Source organism: Musca domestica, unplaced genomic scaffold, assembly GCF_030504385.1.
Source record: "Musca domestica strain aabys unplaced genomic scaffold, Musca_domestica.polishedcontigs.V.1.1 37, whole genome shotgun sequence".
NCBI classification, from domain to species: Eukaryota; Metazoa; Arthropoda; class Insecta; order Diptera; family Muscidae; genus Musca; species Musca domestica.
Window position 1 is genome coordinate 2,347,521 of NW_026712321.1, and position 20,286 is coordinate 2,367,806.

At 31.8% G+C, this 20,286-nt stretch overlaps 1 protein-coding gene across 12 annotated transcripts in view; it reads left to right on the top strand.

Annotated features, from left to right (window-relative positions):
* Positions 1-249: 249 nt before the first annotated feature.
* The window catches only part of LOC101888031 (protein hu-li tai shao), an 85,749-nt gene continuing 65,712 nt past the window's right edge, over positions 250-20,286 (top strand). For 3 of the 12 annotated variants that reach the window (XM_059126185.1, XM_059126187.1, XM_059126189.1), the window contains exon 1: positions 1,460-2,105. The gene's annotated coding sequence lies outside the window, so the exon portion shown is untranslated. Of the gene's footprint in view, positions 512-1,453; positions 2,106-20,286 lie in introns of those variants that run through there. The other 9 variants (XM_059126186.1, XM_059126188.1, XM_059126190.1 and 6 more) reach the window with 6 other exon arrangements.

Sequence of the window (20,286 nt, forward strand, 5' to 3'; positions counted from 1 at the left end):
ATAACCCCGTTTTGCGTTTTAAATTTGCGTTTTTTTAATATTCCATCTCTGTCGGCGTAAGAGAATCTATTTTTTATTTGTCACTCTCTCTTAAAATATGTTTTGCCTACGCTCTCTTACAAATATGACATCATCTTGTGTATTGTGTTTTTTTCTAATTTGAATGAAAAACGTTACGGTATAGATAGTTGTCTCTTTCGCCGAGAGAACATTAAAATATTATTTGTTTGTCCAACGAAGAAGAAGACAACAAAAAACAAGAGGAGGCAAACAGAAACAATTCGAATGTAAAACAGAACGAACGAAAATTAAAAAAAACTTGTGTGTGTTAAGCGAGTGAAAAACGCCGTTCAAAAAATCAGGACTCATTGTGCAAACAATAAAAATAAGAAACCGAAAACGCGGCGCGAATGAAGTAAGCAAACAGTTACAAGAAAAGTCAATAAAAAAAGAAGAATTGCCGGTAAAAGAATTAACCAACAATCGTCGTAGCGAGTTGTTGTTGTTGTGGGTATGTGTTTGTTTTTCTCCATCAAATATTTTTTGGTTTATTTCTGTGTGCTATGTTGTTGTAGAGGCTTATGACATAATCGGGCGTCGTCGTCGTTTTGATGTATGGAAATATTTTCCAAACTACAGACCTGAACTGAATTATTGGTCCTAAATTCAATTCCCTTTTATTTGGGGGAATAAACATGTTGGATTTTTCTTTTTAAATCGCTAGTGAATTTAAAGTTTGTCTATTTCTTGTCTTGTGGAATTAATTACCCATGCTTCTGGTTCTTCTGCGTTGCTGAAATGAGTGTTGTATTTTTTTTTGTTGTGCCCATGTTACCAATTTTTTGGGCGTTGCTAGTCCCCCAATAAAATCGGTTTAGGCCAAATTAATGGCTGGTTTTTGTGTGTGGAATGTCCTTTGGATGAATATGAATGGTGACCAGAATTATTTGAAATATATTTTATTTATGTTTTAATACAAATATGATGTTATTTTATATTATAATAATTGATATTATTTTATATTTTTGTTTTTTTTTTCTTTCCCAATTGCTTCTTTAATGTGCTGCTCTCTCCAATTTGAAAGAGTTGAAACTCTCTTTATAAGTGCGTTGTTATTGTGGCGTTTTTTTTGCAGGAGAAATTAATGTTAAATGGTTGCGTGGGCTGTTTTTGTTGATAAAATGTCTTATTGCTTTATTTCATAAAGAAAATATGTATTAAAAAAAACTTTTGCCCCATTAAATAGCGGCATTTAGGGATGTGATTTAATAATTTATGCCTAATATTCCAATTAGAGTGTTTGCCACAAAACCCCCAAGTTTTTGGAGTAGTTGACAACACTGTTTTTGTTTGTTATTTCTCTTCTTGTCATTTCCACCTTCTCTTCACACATTTGAGTACCGTTTTCTGTGTGCCTTGTTGTTTTTGAGTTGTCTCTGCCTGCTTCATGTGTTCGTGTGGTGTGCTCAATTGAATTTGAACTGTCGTCGAGATTGCACTCGTTTTGTTTGTTCGGTCCGCGTTTTGTGTGTACGTGTGGTTAGCGCTTCACCTTTTCATGAAATTTTTTGTTATTTTCTGAAAAGAAGTCCACAGTGTGTGCATTCTGAATGACAGGCAACTAAATGAAAAAGCCGATTTAACGAAAACTAAACTTGAGAAATTAAGGCCGAAATTGAAAGAAACAACATAAAATTTAGCCCAGGAAAAGTGAAAAGAAATTCTTGTTGGTGGTTTGGTGTATGTGTAGAGAAGACACATTGAAACAAAAGAAGAAGTAGAAAAAAAAAAAACGAAAGATTTTCTGTGCTACTTTTGAAAGTGAGTGATTTTAGCTCTTCCTTCCTTGCATACTACAATTAATGTTTTGAGTGTTTTGATTTTCAAATATTAAAAAGGAATCTTTCCAATCATTCGAAACAAAAAAAATTCAATTTCAAAAAAATAAATCTAATTTAATAAATTTTATTTCATTTGCTGTTGTGTGTACTTTTTTTCTCTCTTCAAATTAACGCCACCGAAAAAAAGCTATCGAAGCCATCGCCGTCTGAGTATTAACAACAATACGCGAGAAAGAGATAGCAACGGTTATCACCCAGTAAACGGTAAGTTGAGGCACGCTGTCCAAAAAAAAAACAAAAGAAACGAAAAAACAAAACCAAAACCAAAAATTCAAGCACAATTTCTTTCTCCCCTTTTACGCACGTATTCCAAAAAGTATTCGAGTTTTTTATGTTACGAATTGAACGAAAAGAATAAAGGGAATTTTTGTGTTTCTCTTTTTTGTGGAGATGTTTTTTTTTTTTGATCAACACAGACAAATGATGATGATATGATGGAATGAAATCATTCTGTGTGGATTTCCAAAGATTTATTCTGAGGGGTATTTGATTGTTTCAAAATTTTATGTTTTGATTGATTAGAAATTGTTGCCAGGTAGTTATTTTAGGATCCTAAAATGAAAAAGGAGGTTTCTCCTCCCAAACAACAAGTCAGGTTTTTCCTTGAGAAGCTTTGATCAAATCTTGGCATCGTAATTCCTGAATTGGGGGAGTTCACTGTCCGAGGTACAACTCTAGTAAAATCGGAAGAACTATAGTTTAGTAAAAACTATTCAATTTTTTCGAAATTTGAAAAATTTTCCAGATATAGGTATTTTTACTCTGATTCCGGGAAACTATTTTTTCGGCTTAACTCTAGTTTAGTAAAAACCTATTCATTTTTTTCAAAAAATTTTCCAGAGATAGGTATTTTTACTCTGATTCCGGAAAACTATTTTTCTTGGGGGATTGGCCCGGGACACCAGATTTTTGTATTGAAAGTCCGGGTTTAAGATCCGGGCTAGACCCGGGCTAGGCTACATCCACTTACCTGATGTAGACAATATTGGTATCGATTTTTTGGACCCGGATTTTTCATAAAAACATCAAAAAGTCGAAAAAGGGTCCATGATGGGGGTCAACAAAATTGATGCCAAATATAGCTGACACTCTTACCTTTTCAAAATGCTACAATTTGTGCTGATGCCATTTTCGGGTCCAGAGATATGGTTCTCTCTTTCGTAATCTAATCTTGGCATCGTAATTCCTGAATTGGTTGGGGTTCGAACTTGTCGCAGCTTTAAACCGATTACTAATTATCATTAGTAATACTGTCCAATTTTAATATGATGTGAGAGAAGTGTGTTGCCAATTCTCCTAAAAATAAATAAAAATAAGTCCTGCCATTTTTTTAGATCCTCTCTCAGAATATCTCCTAATTTTCCCATAAAACATAACATGATGAGTTGTAGATGATCTTTCCATTTGGAAAAGTGCCGTTGCTGCAAATAAAATTGCGTGATGTGAATGGAGAGCACACAGTTATTCAGTAACGATTTTAAATTTTAATGAATCTGTGACCGCCAAATATTGCTTACGGCTTGCCAATTTTCGCAGCAACGCACTTCAAAATAATCTAACAATTAGTAATATTTTTGGTGACAAAAATGTCACCAAGTTGTTAATAATGTTTCTAAGAAGTCATTTCTGGCACTTTCGATTTGGAAAAAAATCACCATATTGACATTACTTTTGTGAGATTTAAATGTCAAATATCAAAATTATGGCAATGATGCAATTTTAATTCTTGGCGATTTAAAACGCAATTATGACATTACTGTTTGAGAATGTCAATGTTAATGCCGTTATGTGGGAGAGACATTCGTGAGAAAGTTTAGGATTAGGGCTTAAAAAACTCCGCAGATTGGCATTACTTGTAGGGGAATTCACATTGAATGGTTAGCATGGACGACAGTTGGGATTAATAATTAGATAAAAATCACAAAATTGAGATATTCATTAGAATTCATATTTGAAGAATTCAGGTAGATGCATCAACGCTTGGTAGCAGTGATATGTTAAAATTTTATTTATTTATCTATTTTATTTTATTTTTTTTTTTGTTTTATATTATTTTTTTGTTATATTTTATTTTTTTGTTATATTTTATTTTTTTGTTATATTTTATTTTTTTTTTTCACAAAAATATGTAGATTTTATAAGTTTTCAGTTTTTTCAAATTTGAATAATTTTTCATTCAAATTTTTTTAATTCCAAAATTGGTTTGACAGTTCATTGTCCTGTGCAGCTGTGTCGATGCGACTACCTGTATTCTACCTGTTATATATCTAATGTGAATGCCGTTATGGGAGAGAGAGTCTAGAGCGTAGAAAAACTCGACAAATTGGCATTACTTGTAGGGGAATTCACATTAAATGGTTAACAGAGTTGACCAAATATTCCTATTGGGGAATTTCTAACATTTTATGTTTTTGGCGACAAATATCACAACTGGGATTTAATCTTGAAGAAGAATTCACATTAAATGGTTAACATGGACGACGAAAACATTTCAGTTGGGGAATTTCTAATAACATAATTCATTTTTGGCGATTTAAACGCAATTATGGCTTTACTGGCGATTATTTAACATTTTTGGCGTTTTAAATGGTAATTATGACATTACTGCCTGAGAATGTATCTTCACCGAATGCCGTTATGGGAGAGAGACATACGTGAGAAAATTGCAATAAATAATCTAAGCAGAGAAAAACTCGCCAAGATGGCATTACTTGTAGGGAAATTCACATTAAATGGTTAACAGTTGACGATTTCTAAAATATTTTTGACAATAAAAATCACAAACTTGACATAATTCATTATGAAAGAAGGAACAAATATGAGAAAATATGAAGACACATTGAAACTGTAGAAGAAAACGATATTGATATTACTTTTGTTAAAAAATATCAAAATTAATGCTAATGATGCTATTAACATTTTTGCGATTTAAATTGCAATTATGACATTACTGTCAGAGAATGTATATTCAGTGAATGCCGTTATGAGAGAGAGACACACGTGAGAAAATTACAATAAACTGTCTAAGCATAGAAAAACTCGCCAAATTAGCATTACTTGCAGGGTAATTCACATTAAATGGTTAACAGAGTTGTCAAAATATACCAGTATATCAGCGGAATTTTTAAAATTTTTAGATTTTTGGCGACAAATATCACACCTGAAAATAACTCTTCACGAAAAAATTAACAAATTTGAGAAAAGTAAATAAAAACGACAACTACGAATGCCATTAAGAAAAAAAAAAGGATATTTTGGTTAATATTTCGTAGTGTTTTAAAATTAAAATTGCATCATAGGTATTTTCCCGGCCTTTTGGGACATTTAGAATTTTTTGGAAAAAATGGAGTAATTTCTCATAATTCCTTTTTTGAATTGAAGACAATTTTAGATCGATTTTATTGAGAATGTTATATGAAGTTTGTTATCTTTCGTACAGAAAAAATTCTGTTTGTAATGACAAGATTTCGAAGAGTGGATGTAAATTTCCCCGTTTAAAGGTCGATTTTTAAAACTAATAATTGTATAACGACATCCAAATACTTAATATGGACAGGCAATAAAATAGGTTAAAACATGTTGCTAAACAGCAACCACTTCAAAGACATTTTGGAAAGTATTTATTCTCCCTCTCTCAACAATGATAAGATAAGCTTATATTTTCATACGTATCACCTAGGCTTCCTTCATTTTAGCGCAAAATGAATGTTAACGTCATTGAAATGATTCAATTTTTTTCTTTTTTTTTAATATTTTAACACTTATCTATATATTTTTATGGCATGGCAAAATGTGTGTTATTTTCTAAAGAAAAAATTTTATTCTAAAAATTAAAGGCGAATTCATGAAACGAAAGTTGTATGGGTTTCTAGGCAATTGTAAATAACCGTTATGTGAACTTCTTACTCTAAAGCTATTGAAGTTGGCATTACTGCAGTTCAGGTACACATAATCAAAATAATAAATGAAAGTGGGAGCGGCATCAAATTATATACCTTCCTACCTACCACCAAACTAACCCAACTAACCGACAGAAGCCACAGCAGCAGTCTGCCAGCAAATAAAGCCGTCAGCAAGCAATTCAAGTAATATTAAAAATAACATACTGCAAGCCAAAAACAACAACTTTATTCATAATCAGTAATAGCGGTAAACATTGATGTTACTTTTCGGTTGGTTGTTGCTTAATACAAAAACCATAGAAGCAAATTAAAACAAACAGAGAAAAAAAATGAAAGGAAAAAAAGAAAATTTTAATGAAAAGCAATAGTGATTCACACACTGCAGACACACACACACAGCTACGTCTGTCTCCTGGTATAAGAAGAAGGTCAAAATGAAAACATGAGTTATGAATAAACAAAACAAACTGCAGCTAGCAACAAATGATACAGCAATTAAGCGGTTATTATTTTTTTTGGTTCTCTCAGTTTACGCCCACTGTCAATAAAAACAAAAACCAAAATATTTTGAAAAAAATCAATAAAAATTCTCTTTAGGGCATTCTTCCAAAATAACTTCTGTTATGAAGCCATTACTGGTGTCTTGGCTGTAGTCTGATAAAGTTTTAACATTGGAGTAACAAGTAATAATGGAATATAAAATCGCAAAGTTGACATTACTGTTCAATAAACAACATGCAAAAGGGCTAGTTTTGTAAAATTATAAATTTTGACGATTTAAAAAAACGCTAAATTAGCACTCTGGAGTCATAAGTAAATATGAAATATAAAATCGCAAAGTTGGCATTACTGTAAACATGCCAAAGGTTGGTTTTGTAAAAAAATATATATATATTGACGATATTAAAAAACCCCTAAATTAGCCCTTTAGAGTTGAAAGTAAATATGAAATATAAAATCGCAAAGTTTACAAAACTATTTGGACGCGTGAGAGAAAAAAACTATATAAAATCGCAAAATTGACAGTACTGTTCAATAAACGACATGCAAAGGGTCAGTTGTGTAAAATTACAAAATTTTTACGATTTAAAAAAAACGCTAAATTAGCACTTTGGAGTTACAAGTAAATATGAAATATAAAATCGCAAAGTTGATAACACTATTCGGGAGCGTGACAAAAAAAAAACGATATAAAATCGCAAAGTTGACAGTACTGTTCAATAAACGATATGCCAAAATGTTGGTTTTGTAAAATTATAATTTTTGGACGATTTAAAAAAACGCTAAAATAGCACTTTGGAGTTATAAATAAATTAAAATTGCATATATGACAACACTCTTTGGAAGCGCGACAGGAAAAAAACGATATGAAATCGTAATGTTGACATTACTGTTCGATAAACGAGATTCAAAAGGGCTGATTTGTGAAATTATAAATTTTGACGATATTTAAAAAAACGCTAAATTAGCACTTTGGAGTTAAAAGTAAATATGAAATATAAAATCGCAAAGTTGGCAACACAATGTAGAAGCGTGACAGAAAAAAACGATATAAAATCGAAAAGTTGACATTACTGTTCAATAAACGACATGGAAAAGGGATAGTTGTGTAAAATTAGACATTTTGACGATTTAAAAAAACGCTAAGTTAGCCCTTTAGAATTACAAGAAAATATGAACAATAAAATCGCAAAGTTGACAACACTATTTGGAAGCGTGACAGAAAAAAACGAAATATTGACATCACTTCAACAAGTAACTACTGTCAACATGGCAACATTTTTAAGCGACATAATGGCATTAATTGTCTCCGAAAAAAATATTTATTTTTCACCACAAAATATCGCTTCTTTGACATTACTGTCCCGTGAACTGAACGAGCCAGTTTGTATAATGATATGTATTTTTGGAATACCTAAAAACGCTAAATTAGCAACATGCTCGTTAAAATAAGGACAAAAATGTCAAAATGTTTCAATTGAGAGTTTAAAAATTCTCTGAGAGACTGAGAGTCTTGATTTTGAACAGATATTTACATTTTCCAAACTTCTCTTTGTTTTGAATCTCTACCGTGGCTTAAATGCCTTTACCGAGAGTAATGCTCAGCAAAATGTAAAGCAATGATGTCTACTTGCGGTTTTTTTTTTTGTGTTTTTTTTTTTTTGTTCTCCCTCTCTCATCTCTTCTCTCAATAACATAATTTCTCATTAATCGAACAGTGCTGATAATGTTTAATATTTAATATGTGAACCATGCTATCATTTCTTACCCCAGTTAAGAGTGATGCTAACTTGGCGTTTTTTGTTTTTAATAGAACCAAAGGTGAAAAGCAAGTAATTTAAAGTTGGCGTTTAAAAAAAAAAAAATTAAAAAATTACAGAACAAAATTAAATGGAAGATTTTCCAACAATGTTGCTAATTTAGCGTTTATTTCTTTAAAATTTTGCAGCATTAAATGCAAGTAATGTCATCAAAAAGAATTGGCAATTACCTCAAAAACATTAAAAATTACAATGTTGACACATCTTCAAAAAATAATGCCCATTTTGCGATTTTTTATAAAATTGCAGAAAAATATATAAAAAGAATCCTTATTATAAAATTGTAACATATGTTCATTCCCTGCAATGCTCTCTTTAAAAAAAATATTAAAATGTGATGCCATCTTGGCGTTTTTTAAAAAAGTATAAACATCTTGCCACATCTTCAAAAAATGATGTCCACTTTGCGATTTTTTATAAACTTGGAGGAGAATATATAATAACGGAATCCTTTTTATAAAATAGTAACAAATGTTCATTCCTTGTAATGCATTCTTTAAAAAAAAATATTAAAATGGGTTGCCATCTTGGCGTTTTTAAAAAGTATACATAATAAAAGGAAAGAGTCCTGGTAAAATAAAAATTAAGTCCATTTTTCTAACAATTTTAAAGTGATGGCAAATTGGCAACTTATCATCTTTATGTTGGCAGTTTTTTTTAAGATTTGTCATAAAAATCACCAATTTTTTTACTTCTATTAGTGTTCCTAACTTTTTTTGCATTTTCCCTCAATATCCATTTTATTTATTTTCTATATAGTATGTAGGTCAATGCCTTAAGGTAATTGTGGCATAGAATACATACCACTTTAAATATTCAAATTCAATAACCTGCCCCTCTCCCCAAACTATAAACATGAAAATAAATGAGGTTGATTCATACAAACCACATCGCACACAAATGTAGAACCTGGCCACCGCCACTATTCATCATCCACATTAGAATTGAAATCATAATCAACACTTCTCTACATCATCAGCGTCATTTCGTTTTTTGTTATTTTTTTATTTCGCACAAATATTCCAAATGAATATACCAACCAACCTTTTTGGTATTATGTTTTCACACACAACATCATCCATGGGAAAGAATACAAAACGAAAAAATTAAGAAAAAAATCACCCATCATCATCATCACCCACGCAGCAAATGATTGCTTTTGACTTTGGTGTTATTTTTGTTCTGGTTGTTGCTTTTCTATCTCTCTCCTTTTTAGCTATGTGCTATTAAAAAGTCAACCATTGAAAGCAATATAAAATAATAATAAATGAAAAGATTTGTGAAAATAAAAAGCAAAATCACGAAAAAACAAAAATCAACACACAATCGTAATAAAATATAAAAACGGCAAAAAAAAATACGACCGAAACCAACCGGCCATGGTGCTGCGTAACGAATTTCATTTGGTGCTCTGTACATTTTTCATTTCATAAAGGGGAAAATATAACGTTTTTGGAGAAAATCATTTAATCCGTAACGGGATTTTTGGTTTTTTAGTTCACTTTGTGGAGACAGTGATGTCAATGTGGCGATTTTTTTTTCACAATTATTTGTTTTGGAGGGGAATCATAACGCTTTTGTAGAATAAAATTATATCCGTAACTTGCTTTTTTAGTTTTTAGTTCACTTTGCCCAAACAGTGATATCAATGTGGCGGTTTTGTTACAATTTTTCCCTTAGTAAAATTTCCCGGAAACACCTTTATTTTTTAAAGACTCGAATAAAATGTGATCCATAGATCCATAGAGTTCTCTTGCCAAGGTAGCAATATCAATTTGTCATTTTTTTTAATTGTTCTCTATTTTACATTTGCTCCTTTGGAACACTTCTCCCTGTCTCAGAAATGTGAAGCTATAATAAATACATTTAAATATCAATTTTTTGAAATTTCTTTAATATGGCAACCCTTTAATATTGCCTCCCGCCCCATTTTTTTCTACAAGACACATTTTTCTCTCCGACATAGAAATTTTATTCCACAAACAATTTCCTTTTTACATATATATTTTTTCAAATATGGCAACCCTAGACCACTTTCCATTATTTCACTTTGTTTCATCCTACCAATCATTTCTTCCCTGGTACGGAAATATCATATCTCCATAAACTCCACCTGCATACCTTTTTTCGATTAATGTTTGTCATGTGGCAACCCTATTTCTTCATCTCTCTCTCATCTCAAAATCAAATTTTTTTTTATGCAATTTTTATATGGCAACCCTAAACCCACTTCCCATTAGTTCACTTTGTTTCATCCAAAAACTCGCTTTTTTCGATGATTTCTTGTAATGTGGTAACCCTCCAGCCTTTTTGCTATGTCTCTCCCATCCCTAAATCGGTAAATTTCCAAAATCCCTCTACATACGTATTTTGAAGCGATTTTTTCTACTTGAGACGGCATCCCTAACTAACCACTACAGTTATTTGTGTTGTTTTCGTTTTTTTGTTTTGTAAATTTCCCGGTTTTTTCCTGTTAAGATGTGTGGTGCCAAAAGTTTAAGACGTCACTCTCTCCCATCCCTAAATCGTCAATTTAAAAATCTCCCTATGCATACCTATTTTAAATTGCCCAGTTTTTTCCTGTTAAGATGTCTGGTGCCAAAAGTGTAAGACGTCGCTTTCCTGATTAGCCGACAATTATCAATGACCAACGACGAAGCAGCAATTCAACGGCAACTAATATCAACATGCATTGCATTCCCACTCACCAAGTCTCTCTGAGTACCTATTTTGCGCCCTCCTTTATTTCTGTTATTGCCTGCTGTCACAGCAATTGCATGCTTTTGCATTTATGCAAGCTTTTTATACGCCGTTGTTGTTGTTATTGTTGTTGCATACAATAATTTCCTTCCGGTTTGTTTTTTTTTTGCTGTTGCTGCGGCCGCTGAGTTCTAGTGCACTTTTGCATAAATTACAACAACTACAGTGGCACTTTGGCATACTCACACACTGTCTTCTTCCCCTCCTCCCACCTAACACTTACCGTTGTTCTCATTAAAATAACAGAAAAAAGTAAGAGTAGTAGGAGAAGGAAATACACACGACTGGATTCTTCTTCTTTTTTTCCCATGTACTCGGAGTAACACCGTTTCAAACACACACACGACCAACTGTTTTTTTTTTTCATACACTCTGAGTAACACCAATGATTCTCTGACACAATACCTTTTTAATTCGTTTATTACACATACACTACTCTTCTTTTCGTTTCCCCTCGTGCTCAGAGTAATATGATGGGGGTTATGCTAAAACATCGTCCCAACCGACACGAAGCAAACATCGTGTACTTTGTTACTCTTCACCTATCAATGAGTACAATAATATAAAAACATAGAAAAAAGAAGAAGCATTCATGCCAAAAATTAAGCAACACATCATATCTTCACTGAATATAAATGGCATGACGTCATAAATGACAAGATAGCACAAGCATGTTTTTTTTTTCTTACTTCACACAACTTACTACCGGCTAAGATCCAATCAGAATCAGAAAAATAACAAAAATCATGAAAATAGGTATATAAAAAAGATAATGTTTAAGAAGGTTGTTTTTTGCCTGTTTTTGAATGTTTTCACATATGCTATGTATGTTTGAATGTGTGTGTGTAGGTCTGTGTTAACGATCGATTGAACAAATGCGATAAGACATAAAGAAAACATATCTTAACTAGGCAAGCATTTGCGCCCTGTCCGAAACATGCCTTACCACAAATTCATGGCAAATACAAATAAAATTTCACACTGAGTGGATTTTTATCTTGAATAGTTGAGTTTTTTTTTTTTTTTTCAATTTTTTTCTTTTTATTGGATTCTATCAATAAGTATTGATATAAAATTGCTTGGATTGCATAATATGATATTGGGAAGGAGGAGGAGAAGGAGAAAAGGCAAAAAATATGTCAAATAAAAAGTAGTTAAATAACAACAAAGGGGAGAATCAAAGACGTGATGGGGTGCATTTTGAGGCTTATAGGGAGGCTAATATAAAAAATGCCGGTAAACTTTTACCCACATATTGGGGAGGGGCTTTATTTTTTCGTCGTTTTTTTTATACCAACGTATGTCTGAAAATTACTCAACATCATTTGAAACTAATTTGCATTTTTAAAATTTTTTAATATTTTCTCAAGTACCCATTGAGAAAGACAGACGGCGACGAAATCATTCAACAAAACAGAGTGATATTTACATTTAGGGTGTGATTTATATTTATGTACCTGTTTATTTTTTTACACAAATTGACTTGCTATGGTGACTGGATGACAGACTGGTTGGCTGGACATGTTGTATACGAACATGCCCAATAGGTATAAACAAAAAAATTAATATTTACACAAGCTTCTAATATATAGATGGATGGATGGTGCTCATACGACGACGTCGACCCCATTCCAATTGTTTTTCACAATTTGTGGGCTTTGCAAATTTTTTTTGTCTGTACATTCCATCCCATACCCTCCCCCTTCCGTCAGTCTCTCTCTCCCACTCTCATATGCCAAATGTGGTGGATCCACCAAATTGTGATGCTTACACGAAAAATTAACAAGTGTTTGTGATAAAACTTTTCACGATTTATATATGGGGTGGTGGTGGTTGGTGTTGGCGGCGGCTACCGAAGTGACGTTAGCGCTTGAGCTTGCCTGTGCTTCTTCTTTTGTGTCTCGCTGTGTGTGTGTGTGAGTAAACGAACCACAATTGTGTCAGAATTTATTTTGAATTACTATAGAAAAATGTATGTATATTCTGCAAATGTAGATTAAGGTTATTTTGATTATAAAGTAATCGAAAATATTTGCAGATTATCTGTACTAAAGATCTTTACATGTGTTTTCCAAAGATTCTTGCAAAAACGACATGATCTGCAAATCTTTTTAACGTAATGGGCATGAAATTTGATGTTATCACTTCAGTGTGAGTGGTTTTTTGTTTTTGCTAGTTCCCTTCGAACAATGACATTTTATGAGGGTTCCCTTTCAGACATAACCACAGGCTAACATTCCATTGTGAATATTTTCTTTATCCATAAATTGTTATGGGAATTCCTTCTCGCTAGTTATTTTCCTTTAGACTTAAACAAAGGCTAACATTCCACTGTGAATATTTTCTTTATCCATTAATTTATATCAGAATTCTTTCTCACTAGAGTTATTTTCAAAGAAATGAATTCTAAATTTGTCTTCGTTTCCTTTATCTCTTCTAATGTTTACTTCAATGTTTTCAGCAAAATTCAATAGCTGATGTCATTAGCCTTGTAATAACACATAGCATTTCCACGTGAATGATTTCACTGCCTTAATTTACTCTGAAAGGCTATTGCTGGAAAATATATTTTTTTATATAAATACATTTAGCTATTAATAGTTTTTACTACACATATCATTTATTACAATTTTGTTGTCTAAAACAATGCTTATCATCTTCCATGAGCGCACGTGAGATGACTGTTAATGTAAGGCGTAGCTCAAACACAATGTCATTAATTTGTTGTGAATGTTCTACCTTAACTTTAATTTGCGCAAGGAATTCTTATACAAAAATTGGGGGCTTCACAACAAATTAACCGCGAATAATAATAAATGTTTTATGATGTTGTATAATTTTTGTTGGAATTTCCATTTTTTTCTCTACAAACAATATAAAAACAAAATTGAAGATGAGACGTAGGGACATTGAAATAAGATGGCTCTCATTCTTACACCAATTACTTTTAAATATTAACCCACCTAATTGCATACAAAAATTATTATTTTAACTGCAATCTATATATTTTCGTTCAATATTGTGGTTTATTATCTGCACAAATCAGCTTTCCCTAAAGCAATTCAATTAAAATGACTTCCAATGCAAAGCACGCAAATTCAATGTCATCACTGCATGGTGAATGATATTTTTAAATTGTACTTCGGCAAATACTTTTTGTGGGAAATCACATTTTTATGACAAATTAATGATAAAAATCAATTATTTATGGATCAAATAGGTTTTAACTTAAATTCTCTTTGTTATTTCCTTATTTTGCGTAAATAGATCAAAAAAGGAAAATTTGTCGATTCTCTCTCAACAAGATGATGGGTGATTAACTTCAGACACAATGTTCTATTTACCAAAAATTAAGAGAACAACAACAAAATAAACGAAGGATTTGCAATAAAAAAATTATTATTTTAATTGCAATCTATCTATTTCCGTCGAATATTATGTTTTATTATCTACACAAATCAGCTTTCCTCGCAGCAGTTCAAGTAAAATGACTTACAATGTAAAGCACGCAAATTCAATGTCATCACTCCATGTTGAATGATTTCTTTAAATTGCACTGCGGCATATATTTTTTTTTGTGGGAAATCACATTTTTGACAAATTAATGATAAAAATCAATTATTTGTTGATCCAATAGTTGTAACTTTAATTTTCTTTGTTATTTTCTTATATTTTTCCCTAATAAAAAAAGTCAAATTTGTTGATTCTCTCTCATCTCTCTCAACAAGATGATGGGAGAATGACTTCAGCCTTCTATTATTCAGACACAATGTTCTGTTTACCAAAAAGAGAACAACAAAAACAACCAAGGATAGGAGCGTAGCCTATATCAAATTTATATTGTTCAAGTGAAATGGAAGCATAAAAGAGCACAACCAAACCAAAGCAAAAGCAATCAAATACAAAAACACGTAAATCAAGTAATACAACATTGAATGTACAGTTTGAAGCTGTACACCAATGGAGGAGACCATGACGTAGTAGAGTAGAAGAAGAAGTAGGTAGGAATACATACACACAACTCTTATGATTTACTGACTGACTCACTACTCACTGCCATTGCTGTGCAATACCGGCTAAATAGATTTTGTTGTTTGTTTCTCCTTTTTATGGCCAAAAGAAAAATGTTCTTTTGAAAATATTTTTTTTTCAAACGTTAAATTTTATATAAAACCAAGCAGAAGAGTCTCAGTCAGTATGCATACCGGCCAAGAATGGCTAAAACAACAACAACAAAAAAGAACGGCTTAAGCATTAAACTCCTCAGACACAGTAATTTTTTATTTTCATTTTTTTCTGGGTTGTTTTGTTGTTGTTGTTACTTCCCTCTTGCTTTCTGTATGTATGGTTGTTGTTGTCGCCGCACCATTTTTTTTTCTTTTCCCTCTACCAAAACCCACTTTTCTTTCTATTGCCTGAGAATCTCTCCTCCAACCCCTTTTTTCACAATCGAAACAAAAAAAAAATAGAAACTCTCCATATCTTCTTTTAAGCAAATACCATGACTGAGTGACTGACTGACAATAAACCCACCGGGCAACCCATCCATCTTGAAAAAAAAAATGAAAACAAATGCAGTTAGCTATCCATTATATTATACCTGAATGATGACGAAGACCAGGAGTTAAATGATGGGGGAATTGTTGTTGTTGTTGCTTTTTTGTAATTCTTGTTGTGCTCCATTTTTGTATTTTTTTATGGCTGGTCAGCACTTAGCGAGCTAGCAGCCAGCAGCATAGCTTATCAGACATAAGACAACAACGTTCTCCATGTTAAGCGCGTCTGTAATTAAATAGCTTCAATAGAAAAGCAATTAATTCTTGGTCTGCTTTTCAATTTATAAGAAGAAGACTCACCAGAATAGCAACATTGGCATTCGTTTACCTACTACTAATCTCGTTTCAAAATGAGTTACTTGAAAGAAGAAGTTACCTATCTCCATGGAAGATGATGATGATGTTATTGAAGAAGCTTTTAACATAATACATTTTTGTGACAGACATTTCTGGTTATGTCGATGGTAAACAAATTTTGGTCAAATGAACAGCCAACGTTCATTCTATCCCAAACTGGACCCCTCTTGACATGTGAAATGATTATCAAAGCCTTTAGTGTAAAGTGCACCAACCCTTTGCTATCACTTTATTGTGAATATTTCTATTTAGCTGTTATTAAGGCATTAAATTCTTTTTCCAAAAACATGTATTTTCAAACAAATAAGGAAAAAAGGAGTACTTTTGAAAGAACTAGATTGCGCGATGTTCTTTCTTTATTATTTTCTCGCATTTTTCAAACAAAATAAAAAAACCTTAATTTGTGATGACTCGGCCTTTTACTGCAAAGTGGTGTAAACTAATGTTAACATTTTAATGTGAATGTTATCTTTTCATCTTAAATTATTATTGTTAAAAGAATTGTTGATAAAATGTGAATTCTTTTAAATAGTTCAATATAAAACATAAAGATTATTTAATTAAGTATATTCTTATAACCTCCACCATTCTATGGAGGTTATATTTGCTTTGTCATTCCGTTTGTAACTCCATCTGTACGCCTGTCTGTCTGTTGTAATCACGCTATATTTTGAACGAATTGAGCCAGTAAGCTAAAATGTCACACACTTGTGTATTTTGCTAGTAGGCAGGTTAAGTTCGTAAATGGGCCATGTCGGTCCACGTTTTCGTATAGCTCCCATACAACGGTACCTGTCGATATTTGGTATTTTGATGATTTTAGCGACATTATTGGCTGGAATTGTTTCAAATTTCGTATTCGAAGTTTGTAATGGGTACTACAGCGTATGTCTAAAAATGTCTTTTGTAGGTCCACGTTGTCGTATAGCTCCCATGCAACGGTACCTCCCGATATTCGGTATTTTGATGATTTTAGCGACATTATTGGCAAGAATTGTTTCAAATTTCGTATTTGGAGATATTAATGGGTACTACAGCCTATGAGAAAAAATTACTTAAACAGATCCGCGTCTTGATATAGCCCCCCTATATAGGTCATAATTTAAACGGTATTTTTTGGAATTTGTTGAAATTTTTCAAGTTTCTTCCAAATGGTGGAGGGTGTTAAACATTCGGCCCGGGCGAACATAACTGCCTTTTTAATTATTTTCTATATTTTCCCATTTCTTGCACAAAAATGTGATGCAATTTTCAATTTAAAGCGCGCCAATTTAATGTCATCACTCTATTGTGAATGTTTCTCTTTAACCAAATTATTCATTTCAGACAACCCAACCCCTTTTTATGAAAAGTTAATGTTAACATTCTAAGATGAATGCCTTCCCTTAAAGTAATCTATAGAACTTCATTTAAAATTTGTATCCTCAAATATTTAAATTTTCAAAAGACTATTTAAATCATTTCATATATATTTAAAATTGTGTTTCTTCTAATGTGCTTTTTCTGTATCACCTTTAATATCGACATGTGATGAGATGACATTCAATGTAAAGCGCGCTAGTCCAATGTCATCATACTTTTGTGAATGCTTTTGCTTTAGATTAAGTTCCTACCGAAAATTCTTGTGCCAAACCGCCTAGGTATTTAAAAAATCAAGGAAACTAATTAGTTGTCAATTAAATATATAAGTTCCTATTATAATTTTATATTTTTAATCCAACAAAATGAAAAAGAAAGGAAATACAGATTGGGAACCTAAAGTGTTAACATTCTGATGTGAATGTTTTCTTTCCCCCTAAAATTACTGTAAAAAACTATTTAAAAATCATACATTTTCATGTAATCGTATACCCAATGGTATATAATATTTAATTTACAATGTTTTTGGGTAATTTTGTTATCAATTTTTCATAAAAAATGACATATTCCATTGAAACTCACAATAGAGTGATAACATTGAAAAGTAACTTTTTCATGTGAATGACTTACTTTACCCTAAGCTTCTATTCTTTGTTAAAAAATCATTTATTTTTTAAATAAATTGAGCAGAAAAAAACAAAAAACAAATCATTTCTAATGACAAATTCCCCCTGCCGCTGTTAAAAATATAAACATTTACGTTTAACAGTTAAATTGAAACATCTCACATTGCCACTCTAATTTCTAGACAAAAATCATGTCACAATTTTTTTGTTGTAGCTGTTGTTGTAGAGTCACCTCCAAAGTATTTTCTTTACAAAACCACAGCTATATATGTGCTGCTTTGTTGTTGTAGTATATTTTGACATAATACATATAGCCTTTCGCTAGCGCCATATCTTCTGCGGTTGATTTTTTTTTGTTGTCTGGTTAACCAGATGGCGGTGGTGAGTGAATACAAACGCACTTTTCATGTCATTTATCGATGTGTGTGCGTTTTGTGTGTGTGTGTTTATATTGCAATGAAATTCCTCCAAAACCTAGCCTCAATGTCTAAACATCATCTTTGCATGGCGCAACGAGTATTACAGGTTTTCCGTTTTATACGTTTACGTTTCTCTAACACCTCATAAATAAATTGACAAGTGAAATTGACACACAAAATATATATGCCAAAGAGAAGAACAAGCGACCGAAAAAAAAGAAACTCGAACAAAAAAGTACAAATATTTCAATTTAAATTAAATGTCTTTAAAATGTACAAATTTTTCCGGTTTTGAAATGTTTTTTTTTTTTTTTGAAACTCGGCAAGTACTTGAAACTTGAAATACACAGACAAATTGGTTTAAACAAAACTAAAATAAAATCTAAACACCATGGGTGTGAGCTGAATAAAATAAACTAAGACAGCTAGCTACCAACCCACCAACCCAAGCCAGCCACAATTACTTCCTTCCGCTTTTAGTCAGTCATTGATGTCCATTAATGTTGACAATGCCAAGTCTGAACACCCTCACTCAAGTGTGGGCTCAAAATCAATTTTCTTTTCATTAACACCAAAAACAAGATTTTTTTGGAAACATTTACCATTTTTGGTTTACTTGGGGAGGAGAAGAATTAGGTGGGTGGGGGGCTGTTGTCAAAAACGGGAAATAAGCATGGCAAGAAAGTGAAGTGAAATGTTTGTTGAACATAAATTGTTGACGACACGTGAAAATAGGCATAGAGCCGTCCAGAAATGCCTGTTGTCCATATCATAAGAGCCCTGCACACACACAAAACCCCCCAAATTCTATAAATAATTTTATAAATTTTCAAGAGTTTTGTCTAAATTAAGTTATTTTGAGAAAGTGAACTTTTGCCTTTTAATGTCTTGGAATTTTTGTTTTTGGGGGAAGGAGGCAGACAACAGACACCAAATGTATTTTTAGTTAATGTTTTTTTAAAATTAACATTGATTTGTGTTGATCTTTAAATACGGAAGGGATCAGAAGGAAGCTGACATAAATTAGGTCACATAATATGACGGTCGTGGTATTATTAGGAAGCAATTTCCATGCTTTTTAGGATATTTAAAACAGAAATATACAATAATATATGATTTCAATTAAATGCAATAAAAACGCTAAATTAGCAACACCTTAACAAGAAGTGTCATACCTTTCTGTTATAACCCATACAAAATTAACTGCCATGACAGATATTCATATCCGTTAAAGCCGAATTTTCATGGGAGTCATCTGAGAGAAGAGAAAGAGAAAAAGGGAGAGAAAATCAGTTAATCATGTTCACATAGAAAAAACGCGGTTATCTTCAAAAACAAATTGGCAAAATAACGTGACAGACAGCATCAGTTACCGTTTTAGCAGTACCACCTTGAAAAAAAGGCGTGCTGAAAAGGAATAGTACTACACCTTAAATAAAGGACGTACTTGAAACGAAAACTTATGAAATCAATTAAAAAATACTCGAAAAACATCTATTATTTTTTTGACATTTTTAAAAATTAAAAAAAAATCGAGATTTTTGTCAAAAATTTCAAAACAAAAATCTAAAAATTTGAGATGTTTCCTGGAATTTTCAATTGCGCAAAATAACGTGAAAGACAAATTCAGTTACATTTTTAGGAGTACCACCTTGAAAAAAGGCGTGCTGGAAAGGAATAGCGCTACACCTGAAATAAAGGCGATCTGGAAACGAATAATATTTTGGAAGGCAAAAACTTATGATATCAATTAAAAAAAGACTCTAAAAATACCTATTATTTTTTTAACATCAAATTAAAAAAAGCGAGATTTTTGTCAAAAATTTCAAAAAAATATCTAAAAATTTAAAATGTCTTAATTTTTTTTTTCTTAAAAATTCGATTGTTTTTCCGAAATTTGTCATCAAAACTCGAAATTAAGATTTTCTTTTAAAATGTTCCACTTGGAATCCTCAATCAAAAAATCGCCAAATTGATCACATTCTGACAAGGCTGACTTAAAATAAAAACTGCAAAAAATCGAGTTTTTTTTCACAATCAAAAAATTTATTTTTTAAAAATTTAAGATATTTCCCGGAAATTTTA